The sequence below is a fragment of the Pinus tabuliformis genome, chromosome 7 (genome assembly GCF_031772625.1).
Source record: "Pinus tabuliformis cultivar Carrire ecotype Pingquan chromosome 7, CPIR1, whole genome shotgun sequence".
Classification (NCBI taxonomy): Eukaryota; Viridiplantae; Streptophyta; class Pinopsida; order Pinales; family Pinaceae; genus Pinus; species Pinus tabuliformis.
Window position 1 is genome coordinate 1,770,111,152 of NC_142293.1, and position 25,774 is coordinate 1,770,136,925.

The 25,774-nt window shown below is 36.6% G+C and overlaps 1 pseudogene; it reads right to left on the reverse strand.

The window, feature by feature from the left end:
* Positions 1-3,286: 3,286 nt before the first annotated feature.
* The window catches only part of LOC149255434 (putative disease resistance protein At5g47280), a 46,067-nt pseudogene continuing 23,579 nt past the window's right edge, over positions 3,287-25,774 (reverse strand).

A 25,774-nucleotide genomic window follows, 5' to 3' on the forward strand; every position in this document is an offset into this window, starting at 1 on the left:
TATATACTATATATAATTAATTTAGATAATCTCTTTACTTTCTCTTAAATCTTTTAAACAAGTGCTTACTAAAGGCCTAACCCTTTACGTTAGATGTATTTAATTTTATTCACAATAACCTCATAAATATATTAAATAATAATTTAGTTCAATATTAGGTAGACAATCCTATATATGACAGACGCTATATCTTATGATATTATTATAATCAAGCTTTTAGGTAAAGACATTCTAAATAACTTAATGGGTGATCACAAAGACATAACCCTAAATAACTTAGTGAGTACTTACAGAGATTTGCTTCCAATGAGGCAATGCTATTTTTATGGATTGTGTAGATCATTCTTATTAATAATTAAATTACTCATTTTTTCCTCCAAAGATCATAATAACTCAATATTTTAATATGGAAAAAATTGTGATTTGTATTTTATTTAAAATTTAATGAAAAAAGATTATTTTATGTCGTTTGAATTAAATTATTAATTTATATTTATTTAATTTTATAATACTTTTATAAATTATTTAATCATTCACATATTAATTATATTTATAACTATTTAATTTATTATATATAAATATTATATAATTCTTTATATAAATATTAAAATAGTTTGTATATATTTGTTATTGTTATTTTCTAAAATGTAAGTTTGGTTATATATTTATAATTTATAGTGAGAAGTTATTTAAGTTAGTTGAGTTTTAGTTGTTAAAATACTTATGATTGAGAAGTTATCGATTCAATTCTCTTGTCACTTTCAGGGTCCATGATTAAGTTGATAAGAAGTATTCTTTTTAAGTAAATTTGTATTATATAAATATATTAATCACTGATATTATATATATATATATAATTCTTTTTTATATTTTGTAAAAATATCTACTTTATTTGTTCTTCTTTCTATATACAAAAATTATTTTATGATGATTTTAATTATATATTTAAACATATTTAAATAATTTTAAATTTTTAATATAAAATATATAATTAAATATAAAATAATTTTTGAAATAATATTTTATTAAGATATTTTTTATATGGCAATTGTTTATAAATATATAAAAATTAGTATGACACAACTATGATGTCGTCTTCTCATACCTCTAATATTTAAATACCTCTAAATAATAATTAACAACTTTACCAATTAAAATTATATATATATAGATATATATATATATTTTAATTTTTAATAATAATAAAAAAATTAAAATTATATATATTATTTAATATTAAATCTAACTCATTTTATGATGGATTTTTTTTTCAATATTTATGTAAAACTCATAAATTCAACTCAAGATTCACGTATTTCTCATATTACTTATGCTTATTACATACCTTTTAAAGAAGATATTTTAAAAAGGAAAAAAAATTAAAGAGACATAAATCATCTTCCAAAATTTTACCAAAAACAAATTTCTAAATCGAAATTATTTGCATACATAAATAAAATATATTTTCCAAATGTTATGTCAAGAAAATGTGATATTAAATTTAATATAATATATTTTCTTAAATCACACAAAATAATAATAGTTTTTTAATATTTAATTATTATTTCCTAACAAATAACAAATTGTTAATATGACCAGTAAATAAATAAATATATGAATGTGAAAATACTTATATTACTGGTGAAGAAAATGTGATACCAAATTTAATGTAACATATTTTTGAAGTCTTTTCATTGGATTTCTATTATAAGTTCATCTTGTACTTCACATTTATACAACTTTTGTTATAGTTTTAATGAAATATATATATCTATCTATATATATAGTTTTAATTGATTAAATTTTATTATTTTTTTAATTTTTTAATTATATATTATAATTAAATTTGTATGTATTTTAAAATCATGATTAATTTATTACAATTTTATATTTTAAAATTAGGTAAATTTTTAATTTTTATAATTTTATAAATACATTTTTTAAATTTATATTAATTGTAGTAAAATATAAATTAAATGACTATTGATAATTTCAATTATGTTAAATTCATTAACTATTCATAATAATCTCAATTATATTAAACAAGTATTATATGGTATTGTAATCCTGATTTGAAAAGTTACAAAACATATAACAAATAGTTAAATTAATATACACAAGTAAAGAGTGTGTTCTTTGTTACATGAGCATTAAAAAAAATATTATTTTTTCAAAAAATTTATAGAGTATATCTTTTATCTAAAACGGCAAAAGAGATTTAAATTGAGCACGTTCATATGAGAAATAATTAAATTGGAAATTATTTAATGACATTATTATAATAAAAAAAAAAATTATCATTTTAAATATATTTATGTATTAATATATTATCTAATGTATATAATATTTCTAATAAAATTAGGAAGTCTTAGTAGAAAAAACAAGTGCTGCATGCAGCCGGTAGTCCCTGTTGTAAGTGAATGGCCTCGGTGTAGATCAAAAGAACTCACCAGAGTTAGGAACGAGTATACAGATAGAGTATTATGAGTTTTTTAATTTTTGGACCTTTGCCAATTTAATCCATTAATGCAACATTGATAGAAATGAGTGACAATATTTCTTGAATTGTAAAGCACCTCTAAACACACACCAAAAATAAAAATGATTTAGTTCAAAGTTTCTTTTGGATATTTAAATTTTTGTTTCTAAAAGGGTTAAATGGTTGAATTGAGAAGTTATCAAAGATGGGCCTTGTGGCCAACAAAGTCATAAGTCATTGTTCTGACACTGGACAACAAAGTCATACGTCATTGTGGTGACACTGCACAAGAATATCTGCAAGAAAGTAGGTTTTAACATTCCATAAACAATCTTTTTAGGTCATCCCATTTCTTACAACCGAACAATTTCAATATATATAACATGGTCAGAAAACACGCAAAATTTTTAATACATACAAGGAGATTCCACCATCGTGTGCTTTTGAATCTATGGACATTACACCATCAGGTAATCCTGAATATATGGATTATGGGCAAGCATTCTCAACTGCACAACCTTTGCACAGTTCCCGACACATTTGAGGTTGCTTATCACCTTCAGATACTTCTGTTTCTTTACAGAACATTTGAGGTTGCTTGTCACCTTCAGATGCTTCTGTTTCTGTACAGACTATTCCATGTATAATAAACTTTACATCATTCTGTACAGAATATTCCATGTCTAATAAACTTTACATCATTCACATGGATGACATATATTGAAGTAACAGCTTACCCTTAAATACATGAACAGTGTACTTTGAGAAAAGCATAATGAAATTATTCCCAAACTTGGAAAACCAAGTTCAATCTTCAAGCCACTCCAAACTAAAGATCTCTTGAACCTCATCAATGGTGAGGTTATGAAGGGTAGATGCTTTGATGTACAACCATGCTTCACGCTGCCTGTCACTATCAGATATGACTACACATTTTAAAGATCTTGGTATTACTGTAGGGACTTCATTGAATACTGAATACTCCCTCATGTCCAACGATTCTAACTTTAATAGCTGATCAAATTCAGTGGGAAGGTCCTACAAACTTTTGCAACGTGAAATATCTAAATATTCTAGTTGCCCTAGTTTGCAAATGGAAGATGGCAGCCTCGACAGGCTTGGACAGGCAGACAATCTCAGCACCCGAAGTGACTTTAACCATCCCATATCATCAGGTAAGTTTTGGATAAAATGACAATTAGTAACGGACAACCTCTGGAGGGAAGTTAAATTGCATAGTTTGACTGGCAATTCCCCCAAATCACTGCAGTGATTGAAATTAATTTCCATAATGTTTGGAAAGTTAAAGGGCTCAAGTTCCATATCCATTAGAGTGTTATTCCCAAGGCCCTCACATAAGCACATGAACAACTTTTCCAACTTCTCACAAAACCTATAGTTCTCATACAGAGGAAAAGTAATAATCACCTTATGAAGAAACATAGACCTAATTTGAACAGGTGAAGAAAATCTTGGCAACCCACTAATATTTGCATGCATGGAACTGTAATAGTATACTATAAGAACTTTCAGTTTTGGCGTCCTATTTAAAAATGTTGGAAGACAGTATTGATTTGCGGAAAAGAATAACACCAAAGCTTCCACCTCAGGAAAATCAATTTGACTCCAATATTGTTCTTGCATTGCACCTACAAGGGTCCCAGAAAGATAAAACTCAATGTATGATGCTGATCAAAATGCTTATCAAACACCTTAGTAAACTTGGAAAATTAGTAAATTGAATTCATAATTATTCAATGTTTCATATGGAAAGGGAAAGAAAGCAGGTTTCATGAGCAGCCATACCTGTGTAAATTGAAACAAACTGAGTGCGGGATGCCTGATCTTAGAGAGTAGTTAACCATTCTGTGGGAATTTTATCCTCTTTGGAAGGCATGAAGAGCCTCTTAGGAGTGATAATGTTATCCTGGCTTGCCAGGTACAAGGCTAAATCCCGCATTACATCATGTTGAGAAAAGTAGAGCTCAGCAGCACAGCTGAAATTGATGGCCCCACTCCTAACCCATTAAAACCTTGTGTTAACCAAACCAATCATGGTATCTCAAAAGCCCCCTTTTATCTCTGGTTTGATACTAACATATATATTTATCTTACTCTCCTCATTCTCTTTCTAAAAATAAAACTTGTACATAATTTAGATTATAAACTTAGATTATGTTTATAAACCTCAAGTTTTTTGGGATGTTCATGATTTATCGAAGATGCCAAAGCCCAAAAGCAGAATAATTAAAGTTAAGAAGCATACATGAAGAGTCCGAAGCAATAATCAAAACAAATTCATACACAGCAGTTGAAGTAAACAGGTTCCATAGTACATACCCTGGATAGCCCGTGAGATTCAGGAGATTTCGACTTGCAAGTTCTAGCAAGACGTCCAAAGCATCTGTCCATTCCATCTGGCGAACATATACCCAAATGTCTAATAATGTTTCCACGCTGAACTTTCTACCTTTGCGAAAATCCCCCAAATCCAAAAAGCACTGTTTATGTTTACCATCAAGCACATCTATACTCATTTCCAAGCGTTTAAGAAGACTCTCCTTGTGATATTCTGATATAGATTCTGATTTTGAAAGCTTTCTCTGAGCATTGCTCCAAATTGGCCTAGGCTTACCGCGCAATGAGCTTCCAATGAACTTGAGGGCAAGTGGTAGGCCCTTACACTCTGCTGCAACCTATAACTATAATGTTAGTTAAACTGTGCTAGTTGTCTGCATAAATCATGACTCTAAAACACTTGCTGGAGCTACATTAAAGGCATTTATCTTTAGGTCGTAAATTTGGGTATTGATTGCAAAATTGGCATTTAGGTAAAAGATGAGTAAGATGGAGAAAACGTTAAGGCACATGAGATAATGGAGAGTATGTATAATTCATACCTGTCTAACCAGAACCTCATTTTCTGTTGTCAGAATCGATGTCTCATCAAAGGCCCAGAAGCAGAAAAGAGATAGGGCATTAGCATCCTCCAACAGAGGCATCTTATACAAACGAGTACTACCTGTAATTCTAATGGTGGAATCTTGTCTGGTTGTGATAATTGTCTTGTATCCTTTTGCTTCAAACAACAGGTATTCCAGAGTTGATGTCGACCAGACATCATCCAAAACCACCAAAGTCGGCCGATATATTCTTAACCTAAGTTTTTTCTGCAATTGGTCATGTGCGTCCTCTATGCTCTGGAATTCAGGCACTCGGCCACCAATTATCTTCTCCCACATCGTCTCTAAGAGGCCTTTTACATTTGGATTAGATCGTGTCACTGGAACGAGAACTAGATTGTTGAAAGATTGGAAAGAGAATAAACATTACAAACTAAGGCCATGACAACATAATATGGATGTCTGGATAACAGATTTAGGAAGACTGGAAATGTGGTTACCTTTGACTAGGTTATCTTTGCAAAGGGCTGATGCCATGGTGCTTTTGCCGCTCCCACCCATCCCTGTTATTCCAAGGCGATCAACGTCATCCTGCAATATAATTTGTTTGACGACATTGATACAAGTATCTAACCCAACTACAAAATCTGACATATCCGGGACTTCCTGGAAGGTGGAGCTGACGGGCTGTTCAGCGATTTTAGCCACCTCGAATTGTTTGCGAAGATCATTGACGGTTGCACTTAGATTCTCCAAACGACCGGCAATTTTGGGCGAACCTTGAATTTCAATCAAATATTTGATTTTCTCCTGAAACTCTTGAACCCTCTTTCCATATTGCCACTTTCTGTATTCATTACAGACGTGTAAATTGTCTCCTTCGTCCACAAGGTTTAAGTCATCTTGCAGGACAACTTCCAATTCTCTGAACTGGCTGTATCTTGATGAATCTGAATTGGAAATAACCTCGACATCATCAATGTCGCGCTTTAACGACTGAAGCTTGTTCTTCAGCTCTTTCGCGGGAATTGACAGGGTTCCATACACTGACAGGTGGTCAACATGCAAATATCTCTATGAACAAATGTTTAAATTAGGTGCTGGCTTAACGTGGAACAAGTCTCAGAAAGAACTTAGGATAAGATGATATTGCAAACTTTGCTTCCACAGCCTACCACAGCGTACTTTGGATAAGATAAGATTGCCTCAATATTTTTGCATCGGGCAACGTGAAGGTTGCAATAAGACCTCAATCGTTTGCCGAACCAAAAACTTTGGGTAAAATTTTGTTGAATAAAATTGGGAGCATCAAACTTAGGTTAAAATGTGAAAACACGAAAAAAAAACCGGTCAAAGTATCAAGTAATGGTAGGTTAAGATCGATCGGCTGCTATTAGTCCCAAGCAGGGACTAATAATGGAAACAATTTTTAACATTCTAAAATACTTACAAGATTACGAGTTTCAAGTAGAAAAATTAGTTTAAACAACTTTTAATTTTCTATATTAGTTATAAAAAAATTTCCTTTGCCATTTTATTTGAGTTTATATCCTTTTCCTTTTGGTTTTTCTATTTTTTTCATATTTTTCCTTTGTTTTTGTCTATTTTCTATTCAATTATAAGCCTTTAATTCTTTTCACCAATACAATGATACACAAATAAATTTTTAATATATAATAAAAACAAAAAATTAATTAATAAATATTTATAGTTAAAGCATAACTAAAGAAAATTCAATGATGAATCAATTACTTTGGGCAAGAATTAATAAGACTTGAAAAGTATTTTTTTTAAATATGTTTAGTAAATTTTCTTGGAAAACCATATATTAACCCAAAAAAACCCACAAAAATAATCATATAACAATCTTTTTTAATAATCATATCTCTCAGTAAGTTTTTTAAGCTTCCCCATTTTAAGTTCAAGGTACAAATTCTCCATGCAACAATATATGAAGAAAACTAAAATTTTAATTATAAATACTTTCGAATAATGTTCTTAAAAGACTAAATGGAAAACTAAAATAAAAATGCACAAAAGACAGATTAGAAGTGTTTTAAGCAAATAATTTTATTAAGAATTTTGACATAGTGAGTTACAATTTCATAGCCAAGCTGACAATGACATAATTATTGGTTCAATAATTTGAACGTGAGACCTCATCCTTCAGTCCCACCAACCTCCATAAAATTATTCAAGAGTTTGCAGTGGCTAGCTAATTTTCCAATAGCATGTTCAACGCTAGCAATAACATATATTTCTATTTGAAGGTCGCATGTCGCTTCAAACAATACAACAAAGATCTTGCTCAACTCCGACAATGGAACGTGTGCCCTCTGTATTCAAGGTTACAACAGATAATTTACCTGTAAAATTTGTCTCTTGATCCATCACATAAGAATTATTAATTTTATCAATGTTTCAAGCCAACATATGTTACATAGAAATATAGACAATTTATGCAATTCTATGAAGAATTTAAACTCACTAATAGGTATAGAGCCTACCAATGAATCAATAATCAATAATCGATACAACTAGTCCCATATCGAAAGTTCATACTCAATTACATATTCCTTGGAAATGTTAGACAACAATATCAACCCTTGAAAATCCCTCACTCCGTTGTCCAATTCTAAGTTGAGGAACATCAATTCTCAAACCCATGTTTCATTACCCACCACCAATTCGTCCACCAATAAACTACATAAACCTTTATCTAATTCTCTCCAATCACATTCTTTCTCTACATTATCCCTAAATTACCAACTTCACCCTCCAATGAAAAAAATTCCTCATTCCTCAATATGATTAAATTCAATCCCTCCATTATTACAAATAGAACCTCCAACATCATTGGTAACAATGAGAACCTTTATAGTAAACTTATTTTCAATCTTTTTGATACAAAACTAGATGCACACACCCTTAGTCTTCTAAAAAAAAGTTTGAATTTTTCTATTACACCTCACAACATTCCAATAGAAGACATCATGTGTAACATTGAATATGGTATTACATATTTAGTTGATAATGTTAAAGATCAAATTAAACAATATTGCTCCATTTTCTTAGGAAAGTGAAACCTCCCAAAAGAAATATCTTGAAGCAATAATACATTTCTCTAAAAACCTTGAATAACAATCCTAACATTGTTGTTTTCAAAGTTGACAAAGGCAAAGATACTATAATTATGAATAAGAAAGATTATAATGATACAATTTTAGACCGCCTTAACAACAACTGGTGCTATAGAAAGTTCAATAAGAATTGTTTAAATATAATTTCTAAATATGTATGCAACTATATCAAAGCTAGTAGAGAATGTGATTGTAACAGCCCTGGTGAAAATTCCATACAAAAATATATATAATGCCATAGTGATGGGACACATATTCAAAGATGAATGGTGGGGGACACATCGTAATAGGTGTTGATTTGGTTAATTATGGCTAAGGAAATTGGCAAAGGAAATTGAAAAGGCCTTGGAAATGCATGAGGCATTAATTGGTATTTTATTTATGAAAATAATGGAAATCAGGATAAAAGGAAGGTGAAAGGTCACATATTGCATGTGAGGAGGAAAATGAAGGAAAATAATGAAAATGAAGAAAATAGAGGCCTCATCAATAAAAAGGTTTCTGAGGATAAGTGTGCAAGACTTTATCAATTCCGTTTTGGAGCTCTCTCATTATTCTCTCTCTCTCTCATACTCCTGGAGACTTAGAGTTTTCTTCGAGCACTATTGGTGGGTGTGGCTTCTTGGATTTTTTGAGCAATAAGGCAAAGGAAGAGTAGGAAAGCACAAGAGGGCATCGGGATCAGCATCTACAACATTTTTTCTTGCAATTATTGAGTTGCATGTATGTTGCCTTCACTAGTTTTGACATGCATGGCACATGAATGTGGTTTCTTGGTTGTGATTTGTCATTGGCATGGAGGATTCTTGGATTGACAATGGATTTCCTAGCTTTGCCATTTCCTGGATAGCCATGGAGATTGTGGGTTTATTTCCTTATTTTGTTTTGGTTGTGTTAGCGCTTGGAATTCACCTAGGCTGAGATAGACAAACTCTCAAGGCTACATCAAACCATTTCACCTCGTAGCTAGCCCTACGAGGTATGAGAAGGCTCTCTCGGGTCAGATTCGATAGATCTTTCAATATGATTAGGCTGACCAATTAATAATAAAGATTTTAGGCTAGTAAATTGATAAGGGGGTTGATTTAATGATTTTTGGGGTTTTTGGTGGCAATTGGTGGAAGTGCAATTCAAGGTGCGGGGATTGAGCACAGTTTTCACAGGGGGATCTAAGGGGCAAGGTAGGAATGAGTGCTGATGCCTTAATCTGAGATGGATGATCAGAGATGATAGAGGAGAAGCTAAAGAGGGCAAACACACAATTCGAATCCTCTCTAGACAGTAGAAAACATTAAAATTGAACAAACTAAAAAGCTGAGCATGTCAAAACATGAATTCAAACTTTACCACTTCATCTGTCCAATTTAGAAGCATAAGAGAGATGTGAAACACATAAACAAACTTACAAGAACATGTAGAGAACACACCATCAACAATCAAATCCACAAGAATCCTCAAAGATGTCTGTAAAACCCTGGCTTTCCTTGCCTTCAATTGCAGAAATAGATGCACAATATACAATAAAGCTTCCTTACACAAGAGTCCAACCATCAAAATGAGAAAGAGAAGGCATAATATAGAAGGTCAAACCTCTTCCCCCACCTCTAGGGGTCGAGCTCAGCTTCCTAGGAGCTGTTACAACTAATTCTAAATCAGTCACTAGATAATAGGCCAGCACAACAACTTGCCTCTAAAAGTTAGGAAGCCTATCCATGCATTAAATATTAACTATTTACATCAAAGAAGCTTCTAGAAGAGTAAAGAAAGATAAAGCCTATCAAAGTGCCATGAAAATATTACATTCATCCATCATCTACAAGTAAAAATGGTCAACCATAGTCAAAACAGTGTTTTTTGACCGAAAATGGCAATTCTGGCAAATCTAGAAGTTCTGGTCGCGCCCCTGGAAGTTCTGGTCGCGCCCATTTACAGCTGTTTTTGAGTGGGTTCCACTGGTCCAAATCAGGTGCAAGATGGCTCATTGGAAAGCTTGGCCTGTCTACATTCCATCCCAAGTGGAATTTCTGAATTTGGTGTTGATTTGACCCCTCAAAAACCATTTCTCCCAAGGTCACTTTCTGCAACTCAAAAAGTGGGCAGAAAGTCATTTTTTAGATGTATTTTGAGCTTTTGGAGGCTCAAAACTCAAAATCAGGCTTCTCCCAAGTATTGGTAATTCTTCTTTTTGAATGCCCTTTCCAAAAATGCCAAGTTTGCAAAATTCCAAGCAGCCCTTCAAACTGGTCTCACCCGGGGTGAGACCAGTTCTTGGGAAAAACCTGTAATTTTACCAAAAATTTTCAAAATGCTCAAAAATCTTCAAAATTTTCACATTTTGGTGTTGGATCAAGGCTGATCAGTACCATGATGAGTGAGGGAGGCTTCAGCCAAGATACGAAGCGGATTTTTCCTTTTCCTCCTCTTCCGGGCCTCCGATAGCTTTCTTTGGAGAATTTTCATTCTCGCCTTGCAAACATGTAATCTTGCACAGTAGTGTGTCTTCATGTTCCGGAGCAGCTCTTTGTCACGGTTTGCCTTGTCTAACAGTCCCTCCAAGTGCCAATTTGCTCGGATGAGCAATAACTCTCTATCCTTGGGCAGTGGGTCCCCAGGCCTCCTGCGGTTGATGACTCGGTCGAATCGAATCCTCCATAACTCATCCAACTCCTTCTCGGTCTCCAGCTGTTTGTTTCGCTGCTCTAAATAAGTGATAGTCCACTGAGCCATCTCAAGCTTCCGCTGCAACACAAGGTTCTCTTCCTCTCTCTGCCTAATGAGCTCATAGAAATCTGAAGAGGAAGGAGAATGAGCATCACGACCAGTGAAATCATCATGTGCCTCGCCAACTGCCTCATCCTCAACCATGGGCTGCTTGCCCTCTCGTACTGCCTGTGCCGATGAAGAAAGCGAGGTCCCTTCCACCTGGTGTGGAGATAACACTCGCTGCTCTGATGATGAAGACGAGACCCCTTCCACTGGCTGTGGAGAAAGTACTCGTCGGGCTGCTGCAAATAAGGTCCTGTGACCTCTCTGATATGTGATCCGAGGAGAAAAAGCCATATGTCTAGGAATGCTGATCTCAGGCTGATGTGATGGCCCTCCCTCCTCATGAACTGCCTCCGGCCCTGAATGTGGCTGTGTGAAAACATCTCGGGAGATGAAATCCGCCCAAGGGATGCCCTGCTGGCTCAGCTGATGGGAAACTACTAGCTGAATAAGACCATGATGGCATAGGCTCCGAAGCTGCTGTACTGGGGTCTGTCTCCGAAAGGTAGTGGCCATCCTCTGAATGTCGTGAAATAAGTATGCCGAGATGTTCATCATCCTCACTCTGGTGAAGTGCATCATCATGCGGATATGACAAGAAAATACTCGTGAGAATCTCCCCTCGCATGTGAAGTAGTGCATAATGAGTCTCATGGTGTCTATATACTCTGCTCGGAGGAACTTGATAGGAAAGTTCCTTGACAAGTGATGCACATAGGCAGGCCTAACATATGGCTCATAGTATACCAGGTCCAGCCACTTGCGCCTTGGCCATACCTCACCCACATTGGGTATCCCGGTAGCATCTGTGATAGCCTCTGGAGAAAATACAAAATTCACCCCTGCAAGGGTGACCTGCCTGTCATGGAGATGGAGGACAAACAACCGGGCCAAGTCCCTGTGATGCTGGATGTGTGACAGCCTCTCACAAAACTGAAAACAAGCCATATGCTGAAAGCAAGATAGTGCCAACGGGCAAGCCTGCAACTCTGTCAATGATATAGGCTCCTCCCTCTTGTGGTGACCACCCTTGCCTCCCCTATGAGGCCTCTGCTGTGTATGAATCTCAGAAGATGATGATCGGTCATCACCTTGCTCATTAGTCTCAGTGGTTGACATGGTGTTATTGAGCAAGGTGGAAAAAACAAGTCAAATTGACCACTGCCCTGCCTGCAAAATGCTGTGAAGTATGCTGTTTTCAAGGGGAAACATCATGAGGGATATGTTAGGGGAGGGAATTTACATGTAGGAAAGGGAAAAATATATACATAAACAGGGAATTCTGAAGGAAAACCTCACATAATGCTAAACATGTCATTCCATCTTTCAACATTTGCAAATTAATACCTTATTTAGGGAAACTGTGATTTTTTTAGCACCAAGGGAAAGGACAATAAAAATCATCATGATGGAGGGGAGGATGTCATAAGCATAGGGGGATAGGGCAGCATCATCCATGTACAAGAAACAGGCAGCTCATTTTCAATTTGTTTTCACTGTCATTGAGGAGCACACTCTGTTTTTCATAATTTCAAAATGACCATTTGATGCTTTGGGAAACAGGGATTTAGGGTTTCTGATTGTAAGAGGAAGGGAAGGGGTTGTTGTGATCATTTTACAGTGGAAGGGAGAGGGGATTGTATCTTGGGAATGAGGGAAAATAGAGGATATTAGGGACTAGGTTTAGAGGGATAACGGAACCCTCAACAAAGTCTGCTGCCAATCAATTTTTGTAACAGCAATTCATTTAAAACAGAGGCAGCCTTATTTTTTCATTTGCCATGAGTAATTAAGGTTTCACTGTGTGATTTGATCATAGGGAGGGATATTCAATTGCCTAGGGAGTTTAACTGAAGGGACAAGAAATTGAATTAGGGTTTACATAGGGAATTAGGTAGGGGAAAAAACAGAGTTTTGAGGAGGGGAAAAAGATACCATGTTACTGCAAACCCTAACCACTACAAGTCTGATTTCTTTGATGACTATGCAAATGAAATTTTGTCATGACCTTATTTGAGCTTTGAATTCTTTGACATATACACAAGATGACATTTTCCTTTATTTTTCTAAGGCTATGCAAAATGGCAAATTTCACTGTTTTTACAATTTTTTGAGTGCATGCCTTGTCATCACTTTTCTATTTGTTTTTTACCATGTTTTCTTTTCATTCGTTGCTGTACATTTACATAGGCATTTTGCTGTGTTACTAGTGCTTAGGGTTTGATCATTATACATGGGGAAAAGGTAGGGTTTATAGGGTTTGAAAGGACTAGGGTTTGCAAATGATTTAGGGGTAGGATTTGTATAAGATTGGGGGTAGGGTTTGAGTATTGTTTGCAAATGAGATTAATGATAATGACATTTTAACACCTGTGATTAATCATGGGAAAATGAATGGAAGGGAATAAGGAATAAAACACCTTGAATAACAAACAAAACTACCAAAGCATATGCTTACAAAACCCTCAAGCCAATTTAACCTATTCTTACATTGACTTCTTGCATGAATTTTATGACCATAATCCACCTTTGAAATCATGACACATTTCAAAACGATGTGATGGAGGCATACCTTCAAACCCACGAGCAAAATTTGGTGAAATTCAGGAGTTTGGGTGAGTTTCTGGGCAGACAGAAGTTCTAGTCGCGCGCACCTTCAGACTGGTCGCGCCCCTGTAACTAGTCGCGCCAGTGTATTTTTAACACTGTGCGTTGGGCTGTAACTGGTCGCGCGCACCCAGATGGTCGCGCACAGTCTCAGACTGGTCGCGCGCACCTTCAAGCCTTGTTCTTTGCAGAAACTTGATCGACTTTCCTCCTCTTTCTTCTAACACCAACTTTTGTCTTTCAAATGCACAATGAGAGTGAATTTAGAGGGAAATTAGCTTTTATAGGGTCACTTTAAAAAAAAATTTAACTTTAGAACCCACTTTCCAATGTTTTGAACTTGCTTTGCTTTTTAACACTGTTTAGAGTCTTTTTGTCCTGAAATGAGCTCTTTTAATGCGTTTGACTCCGTTCTTTTTGCAGGTTGACCGCCTGAGGGACTGTAGTGAAGGAACCAGGGTTATTGCCGGCACTTTTACAAATTTTTGAGAATTTCTTTATTTTTTCAAATTCCACATGGCCTTGGACTTAAAAACAGGGTTTTTAAATCCAAGGCATGATATGAGTTGCAGCTGAAGAAAATGATAATGAAACATATGTACAAGACTCCTTCCGGCTTGCTGGGCACCTACTGACCATGACTCATGACCTTGAAATGATTTTGACTCGAAACCCTAGACCTAAGACCATGGGACCTCAAGACAAAAACAAGAACAAGCATGACTCAATTACATTGTTATATGACCTGATCCAGCAAAGCCAAGAAGGGGACCAAGACCAGCTCCTCCATTCAGTGTTATGGCATGCCTAATGGGATGCAAAACTGACACTGATGAGATACCTATATAATGCATATGCAAAGAGTTATTGATCACTGATGGAGGGCTCAGACCGACACTAACAGGTTGGTTCTCATGTTTCCTTAGCTTAGGTTGAATTCTTAGTTCCTAAAAGCCTTGGTTAGACAAATGCTCTGGAAGCCCTATAACCGATTGGGTTGAGTTACTAGTCCTGGAAGCCTTGGTTGGACAAATGCTTTGGAAGACCTATAACAACTTGGGTTGAATTATTAGTCTTGGAAGCCTTGGTTATACAAACACTCTAGAAGCCTTTGTTGGGTTGAGTTACTAGTCCTTGAAGCTTTGGTTGGAAAAATGCTTTGGATGCCCAACAATAGTTGTGGGTTGAGTTACTAGTCTTGAAACCTTGGTTGGACAAATGCTCTAGATCCCAACAACAACCCTAGGTTGAGTTACTATTTATAGGAGTCGGGGTGGTAAAAATTCTCTTGAGCCCTAGAAGGATGGGATAGAGACTAATCGGATGATGGTTTTTTTGATGCCCAACCATGAGGTGGAATCACTATTTGATGGGTTGAGGTGGATGGCCACTAGAAGCCTTGAATGTTTTTTGGTTGATGTGTTCTACGAGATCACACATTCAAGCTTGGAATATGGCATGGGGGTGAATGGCTGAAAAGAGATTTGGCTCATCCATTCTATGGTCAAGTGGAACGTGGAAGTCACATCTTGTGTTTGGATTTTGCATCATTAATGAAAGGTTATTTCTCCTGGTATTTCTATGAGTATTATGACGGATTATGTGGTCTATATCGCTATGATTTCATTGATATTGTTGTCCCTATTATGCTGGTTATGTATATGTTTTATGACAACATCCATGACTGGCTCTCATGATGTTCTTACCTGTTATTTAATGATCAATGTATCTATGACATAATGGATGAAATGGAAGAAAATTCGATAAGGAGACAATGCTTCATAGCGAATCTTAGATAAGTATGAGACCCCTATGCTCAGATCTGTTATTTACACTTGTAGGTTTCATATTTACCAAGTGTTTCACAAAATTACTATCATGGCCAGTAGGGGTCGACACAGGCCCTTCAATAAGTATTTTCCTTAGTACTTACATTTCCATGTTATTTTATTGATTTGAAGATATGGTTCAATTATGGCGAGTGACCTGGGCTCTAGCCCTAAAAACGTGGCTCAAATCTTGGAGTCCCTAGCATAGCACTAATAATTTGGGTCTCTGGTCGTTGGAAGGCAAGCGTGTAAAAGAGACTATGTGGTTAGATTCGCATGCATGCCTTGTCATGGGAGCAAATTTGGGTTTAGTTCATCTAAATGTTATTTTAACCCAAGAGTTGGCCACCTAGAGTGGTGGGTTAGCTCCTGAGGGTCTTGAAGTGCCTGAGGGAGGTATGTGTGTTGTGTTTCTGTTGATTCCATTTCCTTAAGGTTACCTAGGAGGTTGAATCATATTGATGCAAGAGCATCCGAATGAAGAGGTGACAGTTGGGAAATATTTTTGTTTCTGTTTTATTTTGTTTCATTTAAAATTAAGGCCGACTTAGCCATTGTTAGTTCTTAAACTAGGCAAACAGATTAAGTTAGGATTAGTTCAGAACTATTTGATGAAAATGTTGAGAAACCGAAAAATAACTGATGAATAGTTCCTCAACTGTAAGAGAAACTGCTAATAATGTATTGAAAATAAAAGAGAGAGAGAGATAGAGAGAGAGCGAGAGAGGGCTCTTCTTTTTTTTAGCTAGCTTAGAATGTGTTTGTAAGCCTACGGGCATAGTGTAAAAGAGGCCACTGATATTAGAAGAGCAAGCTAGAGAGAGAGACAGAGTATCAATATGTAATCCTTTGTTTATTTTTTATATGCAGAGATTAATTCAAATCAGTATAAATGTGTGTTTCGATTGATTGAATGTTGAATTTAATGTGAGTCAGGGTTTCTGTACAATATATATATATATATATATATATATATATATATATATATATATATATATATATATAGATATATATATATCCATGTGTGTGTGCAGACAAATTTGGTGAATACAAAGAGGAGAGCGAATACACAGAGAGGAAAGAATGGAAACGAGGCAGAGGATCATGATGGATTGTTGAAACCATTCGAAGGAAGAACCAAGGAAATGTTTGAAGCATTCGTGATTAAAGAATCACAGAGTTTAAGTTCAGGAGAGAAGCGTTGCACGATGGAATAGCGGAAAGCCAGAACCATTAAGGAACCCGAAACCCCGAAGAAAACGCAAATCCACAGAAACTTGAACAAGTCCGGGCGTCAATCAAGATGAAGGGCAGATTAAAATTAGAAGCAGAATTTCGGGTGGAGTAACAATGGTAAGTGGTTTTTAGTGGATCTCACCCAATTCCACTTATCATTCGACACATAGCAATCAGGTGGAGAGAGAAAACCACTCATTTTGGGCGGGTATTCTCCATACTTATCTCTCACCTGAAATCAATTTATACCATCGGATCCACTAAGTGCAGATCCATCGTGAGGAACTATCGAGCAAGTTGTGTTTGTTCGGAGAAGACACCAACCATCGATCTGATGGCGAAATACTAATGGTGGAGATAAATATCACATTGGAGGAGAACAGAGGCGTGAATAACCCCAACCTCAATCGATGCCCGATTGCGATCAAGCGATAGAACGAGGACTATTAGATCTATGAAGAGGATCAATGGCAGGGATTTAAAATATCGAATTACAAAACATAGCAGTGGTGTATCGATGGAAAAGGCATATGACATGCGTTGTGGCGAACCCGATATAGTTATAAACGCAATGAATTGGCTTGAAGTGTGATTGTGTTTATCGCATATCGGAAACGGAGGAGGAAAGTGTTAAAGAGGACCGCGGGAAATTGTGATTGTGATAAAAGTATGCCTCAATAGCTGTGCAGAGCTCGTGTTAAAAGTGGGAAAGGCATGTTTATTGTGTATTTATATTATAAAAGATATATAATAAAAATAGTGCAAACTATAAAGGATTTATGCGTAAGTCCAACATTACCATAGCTATAAAGTGGGGTTTGTTTTATATGAAGCTTAAGGATTGTGTAAGGGTAAGGGTTGTGTTATAAAGTTCTGATAACACTAATTGTTCAAGGCTGGGCTATTGTAATGAATTATTCCGCAGGATTAAGAAAAGGGCCTTAACCATTGATACACATGGGTAGCCCTATTTTAGGTTGCCTTGGGTCATTTTGGTATCAACACAAAGTTGTTCCTTTCTCTTAGTAAAGATGGAGGTAGGAAGAAGGGGTCGAGGAAGAGCTGTCAGAAGAATGACAAAATAAGAGTTATGAGAAGAGATTAGAAATTTAACTGCACATTTGGCAGTAGTGGAAGAAGGAAGGTGTAGAGATCCAGAAGGTGGGGATGATAGTGAAGAGGAAAACATAGCCACGACACATGGGTCAGATGACAAAGGACCTGAAATTAAGCTATTGAGGTCAGTTTTTTTGGCTAGCAGCAAGCCAAGACCAGAGCCCTCTAATTATGATGGCAGTTTTTCCACAGAGGCCTTATTAGATTGGATAAGTGAATTAGATAAATATTTTGAATATGAAGAAATCAGTGAAGAAAAGAGGGTCAGGTTTGCTGTCACCAAATTGAAGGGACATGCAGCATTGTGGTGGGATAGTGTATAGGTAGAAAGGAGGAGATTAAATAAACCCTTTATTAAAAATTGGGACAGGATGGTTGCAAAAATGAAGAGCAAGTTTCTGCCTAAAGATTATCAAATTTCCCTTTATAGACAGGTACAAAACCTAAAGCAGAGAATGATGACTGTGAAGGAATATACTGTAGAATTCTATAAAATTAACCTGAGAGCTGGTTATGTTGAAGATACCCCTAAGAAAACAACAAGGTTTGTAAGTGGTCTACGGATGGAGATCATAGATGAAATTAGTATTCTTTCCCCTAGGACCATGGAGGAAGCTTATCAAAATGATTTGAAGGTAGAGGAAAATATTTCTAGGAAACAGAATGCCAAAAGAGGACATGGTTCTAGTAGAGGTAGGGGACAGACCTTTGGCAGAGGGAGGACTACAAACATTAATGAATAGGGTAGTAGTTTGAAGACTTTCGGACAGAGTGAAAGGGAAGGTAACACCAGAGGAGGAAGGTCATACCAGCGAGGAAGAGCTAATGGCAGAGGCAGAGGAAATGCCTATCAGTGTTACAAGTGTTACAAGTGTCACAAGTGGGGACACAGGTCCTTTTAATGTCCTAAAAATGAACAAACTGGGTAGAGGGGAGCATATGTTGCTCAACCTGATAAAGCAGAGGCACCACCACAGGAGGTGGAGAATATACGAGAAACTGGGGAAGCCTTGGTGTTGAACAAGGTATTATTTAAATCAGTTAAGGAAGTAGCTGATCAGACACAGAGGAAAGCATTGTTCCGGACTGTATGCAAGTCACATGGGAAATGCTGCAAATTGATTATAGATAGTGGAAATAGTGATAATCTGGTAGCTACTGAAATGGTGGAAAAATTGGGTTTTAAGAAGTTGAAGCACCCAACCTCATATAGGGTGTCTTGGTTGCAGAAAGGTCACCAATTGCTGGTTGATGAGCAGTGTGAAGTAGAGTTTCATATTGGCAAATATAAGGACAAGGTGACTTGTGATATCATGGCTATGAATGTGTGCCATATTCTGTTAGGTAGACCATGGCAATATGATAGGAAGGTCATCCATGATGGGGAAAAAAACTGTTAGAAGTTTGTTAAAGATGGGATTAAGCATACCCTAGTGCCCATGAAGGAAGAGGATGCTACAGAAACCAGTGGAACAAAGGCACTATTGTTAGGCAAAAAGGAGTTTCTGCGACAAAATGGAGGATGATGAGGTGAAGTATGCAGTTGTGCGAAGGCCAGAACCAATATTGATCCACACTGAAGTCACTGACTTACCTGAAGAGATACAGAACATGCTGCAATAATTTAGTGATATTGTGGTAGATGATCTACTGAACAAATTACCACCGAAGAGGAGCATTAGTCACCATATTGATTTTATTCCAAGAGCTAGTTTGCCAAACAAGGCTACCTACCAGATGAGTCCAAAGCATAATGAAGAAATCTGGAATCTGGTGCAGGAGTTGTTGGACAAAGGACTGATTTGGGAGAGTTTAAGCCCTTGTGCAGTGCCAACTGTTTTAGCTCCCAAGAAAGGAAGTGAGTGGAGAATGTGCACAGATTCGCGGGCCATTAACAATATTACTATCAGGTACAGATTCCCATTACCTCAGATGGATGATATGATGGATTGTTTGAGTGAAGCAGCGTAATTTTCAAAGATGGACTTGAAAAGAGGCTACCACCAAATCAGAATTCGAGAAGGTGATGAGTGGAAGACAACTTTCAAGACTAATGAAGGCTTGTACGAATGGCTGGTTAAGTCGTTTGGATTGAGCAATGCCCCTAGCACGTTCATGTGTTTGATGGATGAGATGCTCAAGGAATTCATTTGAAACTTTGTGATTGTGTATCTAGATGATATACTTATATTCAGTAAGACGAAGGAAGAACATTTTCGACACGTGAGGTATGTATTGGGAAAATTGCAGCAGAATAAATTACTGATAAATTTGAAGAAATGTTCTTTTTTCAAGAAAGAGTTAATTCAATTGGGATTTGTGATTTCTGAGAATGAACTAAAAATGGATCGAGAGAAGGTTGCAACCATAGTTAGCTGGCCGTCTACCAAAAGTTTGTTTGAGGTACAGAGTTTTCACGGGTTGGCGAGTTTTTATCGGAAATTTATTTAAAATTTTAGTGGGATTTATGCATCCATGTTGGACACCATCAATAAAAAAAATCAGCCTTTCCATGGGACAGAAATGGAAGAGAAGAGTTTTCAGCTGCTCAAAAGGAAAATTACCAAAAAATCAATTTTGAGGTTTCCAGAGTTTAACAAACTTTTCCAAGTTTGATGTGATTCCAGTGGGATAGCCATTGGTGCAGTGCTCAGTCAAGAGGATGAGCCATTACCCTATTTCAGTGAGAAACTAAATGAAAGTAGGCAAAGATACACATCCTATGACAAGGAATTTTATGCTGTGGTTCAAGCACTAAAGCATTGGAGACATTATCTGTTGACAAATGAATTTGTCTTATTTTCAGACAATTCTACGTTGCAGTATATTATGTAGTAGCATAAGTTGAACCATAAACAAGTGAAGTGGGTGGAGTACTTGCAGAGTTTTACATTTGTGTTGAAACACATCAGTGGTCAAGCCAACAAAGTGGTAGATGCATTAAGCAGAAGGAATTTGATCCTACAGTAAAGTACAATACAAGTACTAGGATTTGAACATCTTAAAGACTTGTATGAGGAAGATGCAGATTTTAAGGAAGCTGATGAAGCTTGCCAAAATCCATTGTTGAGAGATAATAGTTCATGGCTGGACTATAATATGAAAGAAGGATTGTTGTTCAAAGGAGGGTAGTTGTGTATTCCGGAATGTTCTATGAGAGAGAACTTAATCCAGGAAAAGTATAACGGAGGTTTAGGCGGGTATTTTGGCATATACAAGACCTTGGATCAGTTGAGCCACTTTTACTATTGGCCGAAGATGCGCAGAGATGTACAAAGTTTTGTAAGTAGATGCAAAGTGTGTCAGCTTGCAAAGGGACACAACCAAAACACAGGCCCTTACCCATTCTTAACAGACCATGGGACTCGGTCAGCTTACACTTTGTCTTAGGTCTACCAAAGGCACAATGAGGATTCGATTCCATCATGGTGGTGGTGGATTGTTTCACCAAAATGGCACATTTCATTCCATGTAGGAAAACCAGTGACGCCACACATATAACACATTTTTGGTGAAACTTATGGAAGAAATTAGACACCAAACTGAACTTCAGTTCAACTTATCATCCATAGACCAATGGTTAAACCGAAGTGGTCAACCGAAGTCTAGGAAATTTATTAAGGAGATTGGTTGGAGAAAATTCTTGACAGTGGGACTGTGTGCTTGCACAAGCAGAATTTTCTTATAACGATTTTCCCAACTGAAGCATGAGCAGTAGTCCTTTCCAGATCCTATACAGAATGCATCCACATGGAGTACATGAGTTACGAGATTTGGGACAGTCAGAATGCAGGAGTTTTGATGGTGAAGATTTCGCAAAGGCAATCAACGATCTTCATGAATAGGGGAAATTAAAATTACAGAACAACAGCGAAAGATATAAGCAGAAGGTAGATTTGAAAAGGCGGGAGGTACGATTCAACGTATGAGACATGGTATTAGAACACCTATGCAAGGAGAGGTTTCCTAAAGGTGAATACAACAAGTTGAAATGGAAAAAAATTGGGCCTTGTAGAATTCTTCGAAAGTTTTCTATGAATGCTTATGAACTGCAGTTACCCCCAGGTATTTGAATTTCACCCATTTTCAATGTGGTAGATCTGTATCCCTACATTGCAGTAGATGACGAAGACAGTTCATAAAGATAAACATGGGACACCCAGAAAGAGAATGATTCTTGGACTAAACAAATGCCCCCAGCAAAGCCTCTAGAGATTGAATAGATCCTAGATACCCAGGTGGCTAGACAGACTTGAAGGAAGGAATATTTGCAGTACCTGGTCAAGTGGAAGGGTCACCCTATTGAATATAGTTCTTGGTTAGATGCTCGCCAAATTCAAAGCACTAGGTACTCTATCGAAGAGATCATGGATAGGAGCCATGAATTTAATTTACCTTGGGAGCCTGATGCAGGAGCATCCGAATGAAGAGGCGACAATTGGGAAATATTTTTGTTTCTGTTTTATTTTGTTTCATTTAAAATTAAGGTTGATTCAGCCATTGTTAGTTCTTAAATTAGGCAAACAGATTAAGTCAGTATTAGTTCAGAACTATTTGAAGAAACTGTTGAGCAACTGAAAAATAACAGAGGAACAATTCCTCAATTGTAAAAGAAATTGCTAACAATGTATTGAAAAGAAAGGAGAGAGAAAGAGAGGGGTTCTTGTTTCTTTAGCCAGATTAGAGTGCCTTTGTAAGCCTACGGGCATAGTGTAAAATAGGCCACTAATATTAGAAGAGAAGGCCAAAGATAGAGACAGAGTATCAATAAGTAATCCTTTGTTTATTTATTATATGCAGAGATTAATTCAAACTAGTATAAGTGTGTGTTTCGAGTGATTGAATGTTGAATGTAATATGAGTCAGGGTTTTTGTACAATATATATGTGTGTGTGTGTGCAGGAAAATTTGGTGAATACAAAGAGGAGAGAAAATACATAGAGAGGAAAGAATGGAAACGAGGTAGAGGATCATGATGGATCATTGAATCCATTCGAAGGAAAAACCAAAGAAATGTTTGAAGCATTCGTGATTAAAGAATCACAGAGTTTAAGTTCAGGAGAGAAGAGTTGCATGATGGAATAGCAGAAAGCTAGAACCATTGAGGAACCCGAAACCCCGATGAAAACCCAAAACCACAGAAAAATTGAACAAGTCAGGGCATAAATCAAGACGAAGGGTGGATTTAAAATTACAAGCAGAATTTTGAGCGGAGTAAAAATGGTAAGTGGTTTTTAGTGGAGCTCACTCGATTCCACTTATCGTTCGACACATAGAAGTCAGGTGCAGAGAGAAAACCACTAATTTCAGGCGGGTATTCTCCGTGCTTGTGTCTCACCCGAAATCTTTGTAGACCGTCTGATCCACTAAGTGCAGATCTATGGTGAGGAACTATCGGGCAAGTTGTGTTTGTTCGAACAGGACACCAACCATTGATCTGATGGCGGAAGATTAACAACGGAGATAAATATCACATTGGAGGAGAATAGAGGCATGAATAACCTTGACATCAATCGATGCTCGATTGCGATCAAGTCATAGAGCGAGGACCATTAGATCTGTGAATAGGATCAATGACAGGGATTTAAAATATCGCATCACAAAACATAGCAGTGTTGTATCAGCAAAAAATGGATACGACATGCATTGTGGTGGACCCAATAGAGTTATAAATGCAGTGTATATGGCTTGAAGTTTGATTTCGTTTATCGCATATCAAAAGTGGAGGAGGAAAGTGTTAAAGAGAACCATGGGAGATTGCAATTACGATAAAAGTATGCCTCGATAGCTGTGCAGAGCCCGCATTAAAAGCAGAAAAGGCATGTTTATGGTGTATTTCTATTATAAAAGATATATAATAAAAACATCGTAAAGTATGAAGAATTTATGCATAAGTCCAACATTACCATAACTATAAACTATGGTTTGTTTTATATGCAGCTTAAGGATTGTGTAAGGTTAAGTGTTGTGTTATAAAGTTATGATAACACTAATTGTTGAAGGGTGGGCTATTGTAATGAGTTATTCCATGGGTATTAAGAAAAGGGCCTTAACCATTGATACACATAGGTAGCCCTATTTCAGGTTGCCCTGCATCACATATCATAGTAGCCTCTTGTCGCATGTTTACCCCGACTGGACAATTTCTTGGGTAGAAGTAGGAGGAGGTTGTTACAGAGTGGTACGAGACCATGGTTGCACTCTCATTAGGCTGTGTGATAACTATGCTTTCATGTTGGGTGCATATGTGTTCCTTATGCATGTAGTCCATGTGCTTGTTGCATTTGCATGGTGTTGATCATGGTTGTAGTGATGTCACCATGTGAAGGTTGAAGGTGTTGTCATGGAGTTTGTCTTCATGTCTGTATGGTTGATTCTTATAAACATATTTGGGCACTGCAACCCCAATCACATATTTCCATAAAACAAGGTCTTCTAAACCCATAAAAGTGTTGTTTCATACCCTAAAGGAATAAGGTCATCTGATTACATCATTTCCCAGAAGTTCTCCCTGAAAACCTGCTCATAACTGGTCAAAATTGGACCATACAAGCTGCTCCATGCTAAGGGTACGATTCATCTCACCTATTACACACGGGGGGTGCGATGCATACTGAAAATCCCTTTTTTAAGGTATGATGAGTGAGAGCAGACAAATGGCAGAAGCGATTTGCTAGTTGGAAACTTAAAGAATCTTCTAGAAACTGCTGATATGACACTTGCCTCTCTGAACTCGCCCAAGGATGAGTAAGAGATCATGAAATCTCCAAGTGGAACCAAGAACTATTAGTGAGATGACACTAATCAAAATCCTAGAAGCTGACTCACTCTCCTGCAAACATCTATATATGGATCCCTCATCCTAGAGATCTAGGGGCTAGAATTTTGTAATTTGCAAGGAAGTGTTCTTGGTTTCTCTTTGAAGACATTGTTGGGTGATCTTTCTTTGTATGAGGTGAAGAGAGCTTTCATGCTGGGAGGATGATGTTGGATCAGAGAGCTTGGTTGTAATCCTCTCTTCTACTACTTTTATCAATAAAGCTATTTGAGTTTTCCTCCATATGCTCGTATATCTCTGAATCTTGTATTTGTATATGCATTTATATGGTTAATGTACATCTGATCCTACATTGTTTATGGTTATAGATATCTATTCTTTGATGGCATTTCGATGCTTCGACTCTACAGGTGTTCTTTGAAGTGGGACAAGTGAGAAAGGAGTGGCAAAAGCTCTATCAAGGGAGAGAGGAAATGAGCAAGGAGACTAGCAAAAGACTGAGGTTGGTACTCTTTACTTCTCTCTCATTTATCTCTCATAATGGAATACACAAGTAACTTTAGTTTGTTTGCTTCTAAGATAATTATCCCTCTTAGTGGGACTAACAGCTCTGAATGGACACTAGTTTTCCTGATAACATAATGGCGACTCAACTGGGGAATGAATAGTTTGTTTGTTTTTTAATTGTTGTTTGCTTTATAAACCATAGACGGAGCCTAAAGTTAAGCCAGCTAGCCTTCGTACTACTTTTTCTATGAAACTGCAAAGTAGATCAATGCTGCTTCAGTCAATCTCTGGGTTGGTTTATGAACTAAACATTTGACTTGCAAACATCCTGAGTGCCCTTTTGGTAGCTCAAATAACCTCATTAGATCAGCCCCTATACTTTGTGTTTACTGACAATCATTAGCTCAGCCTAA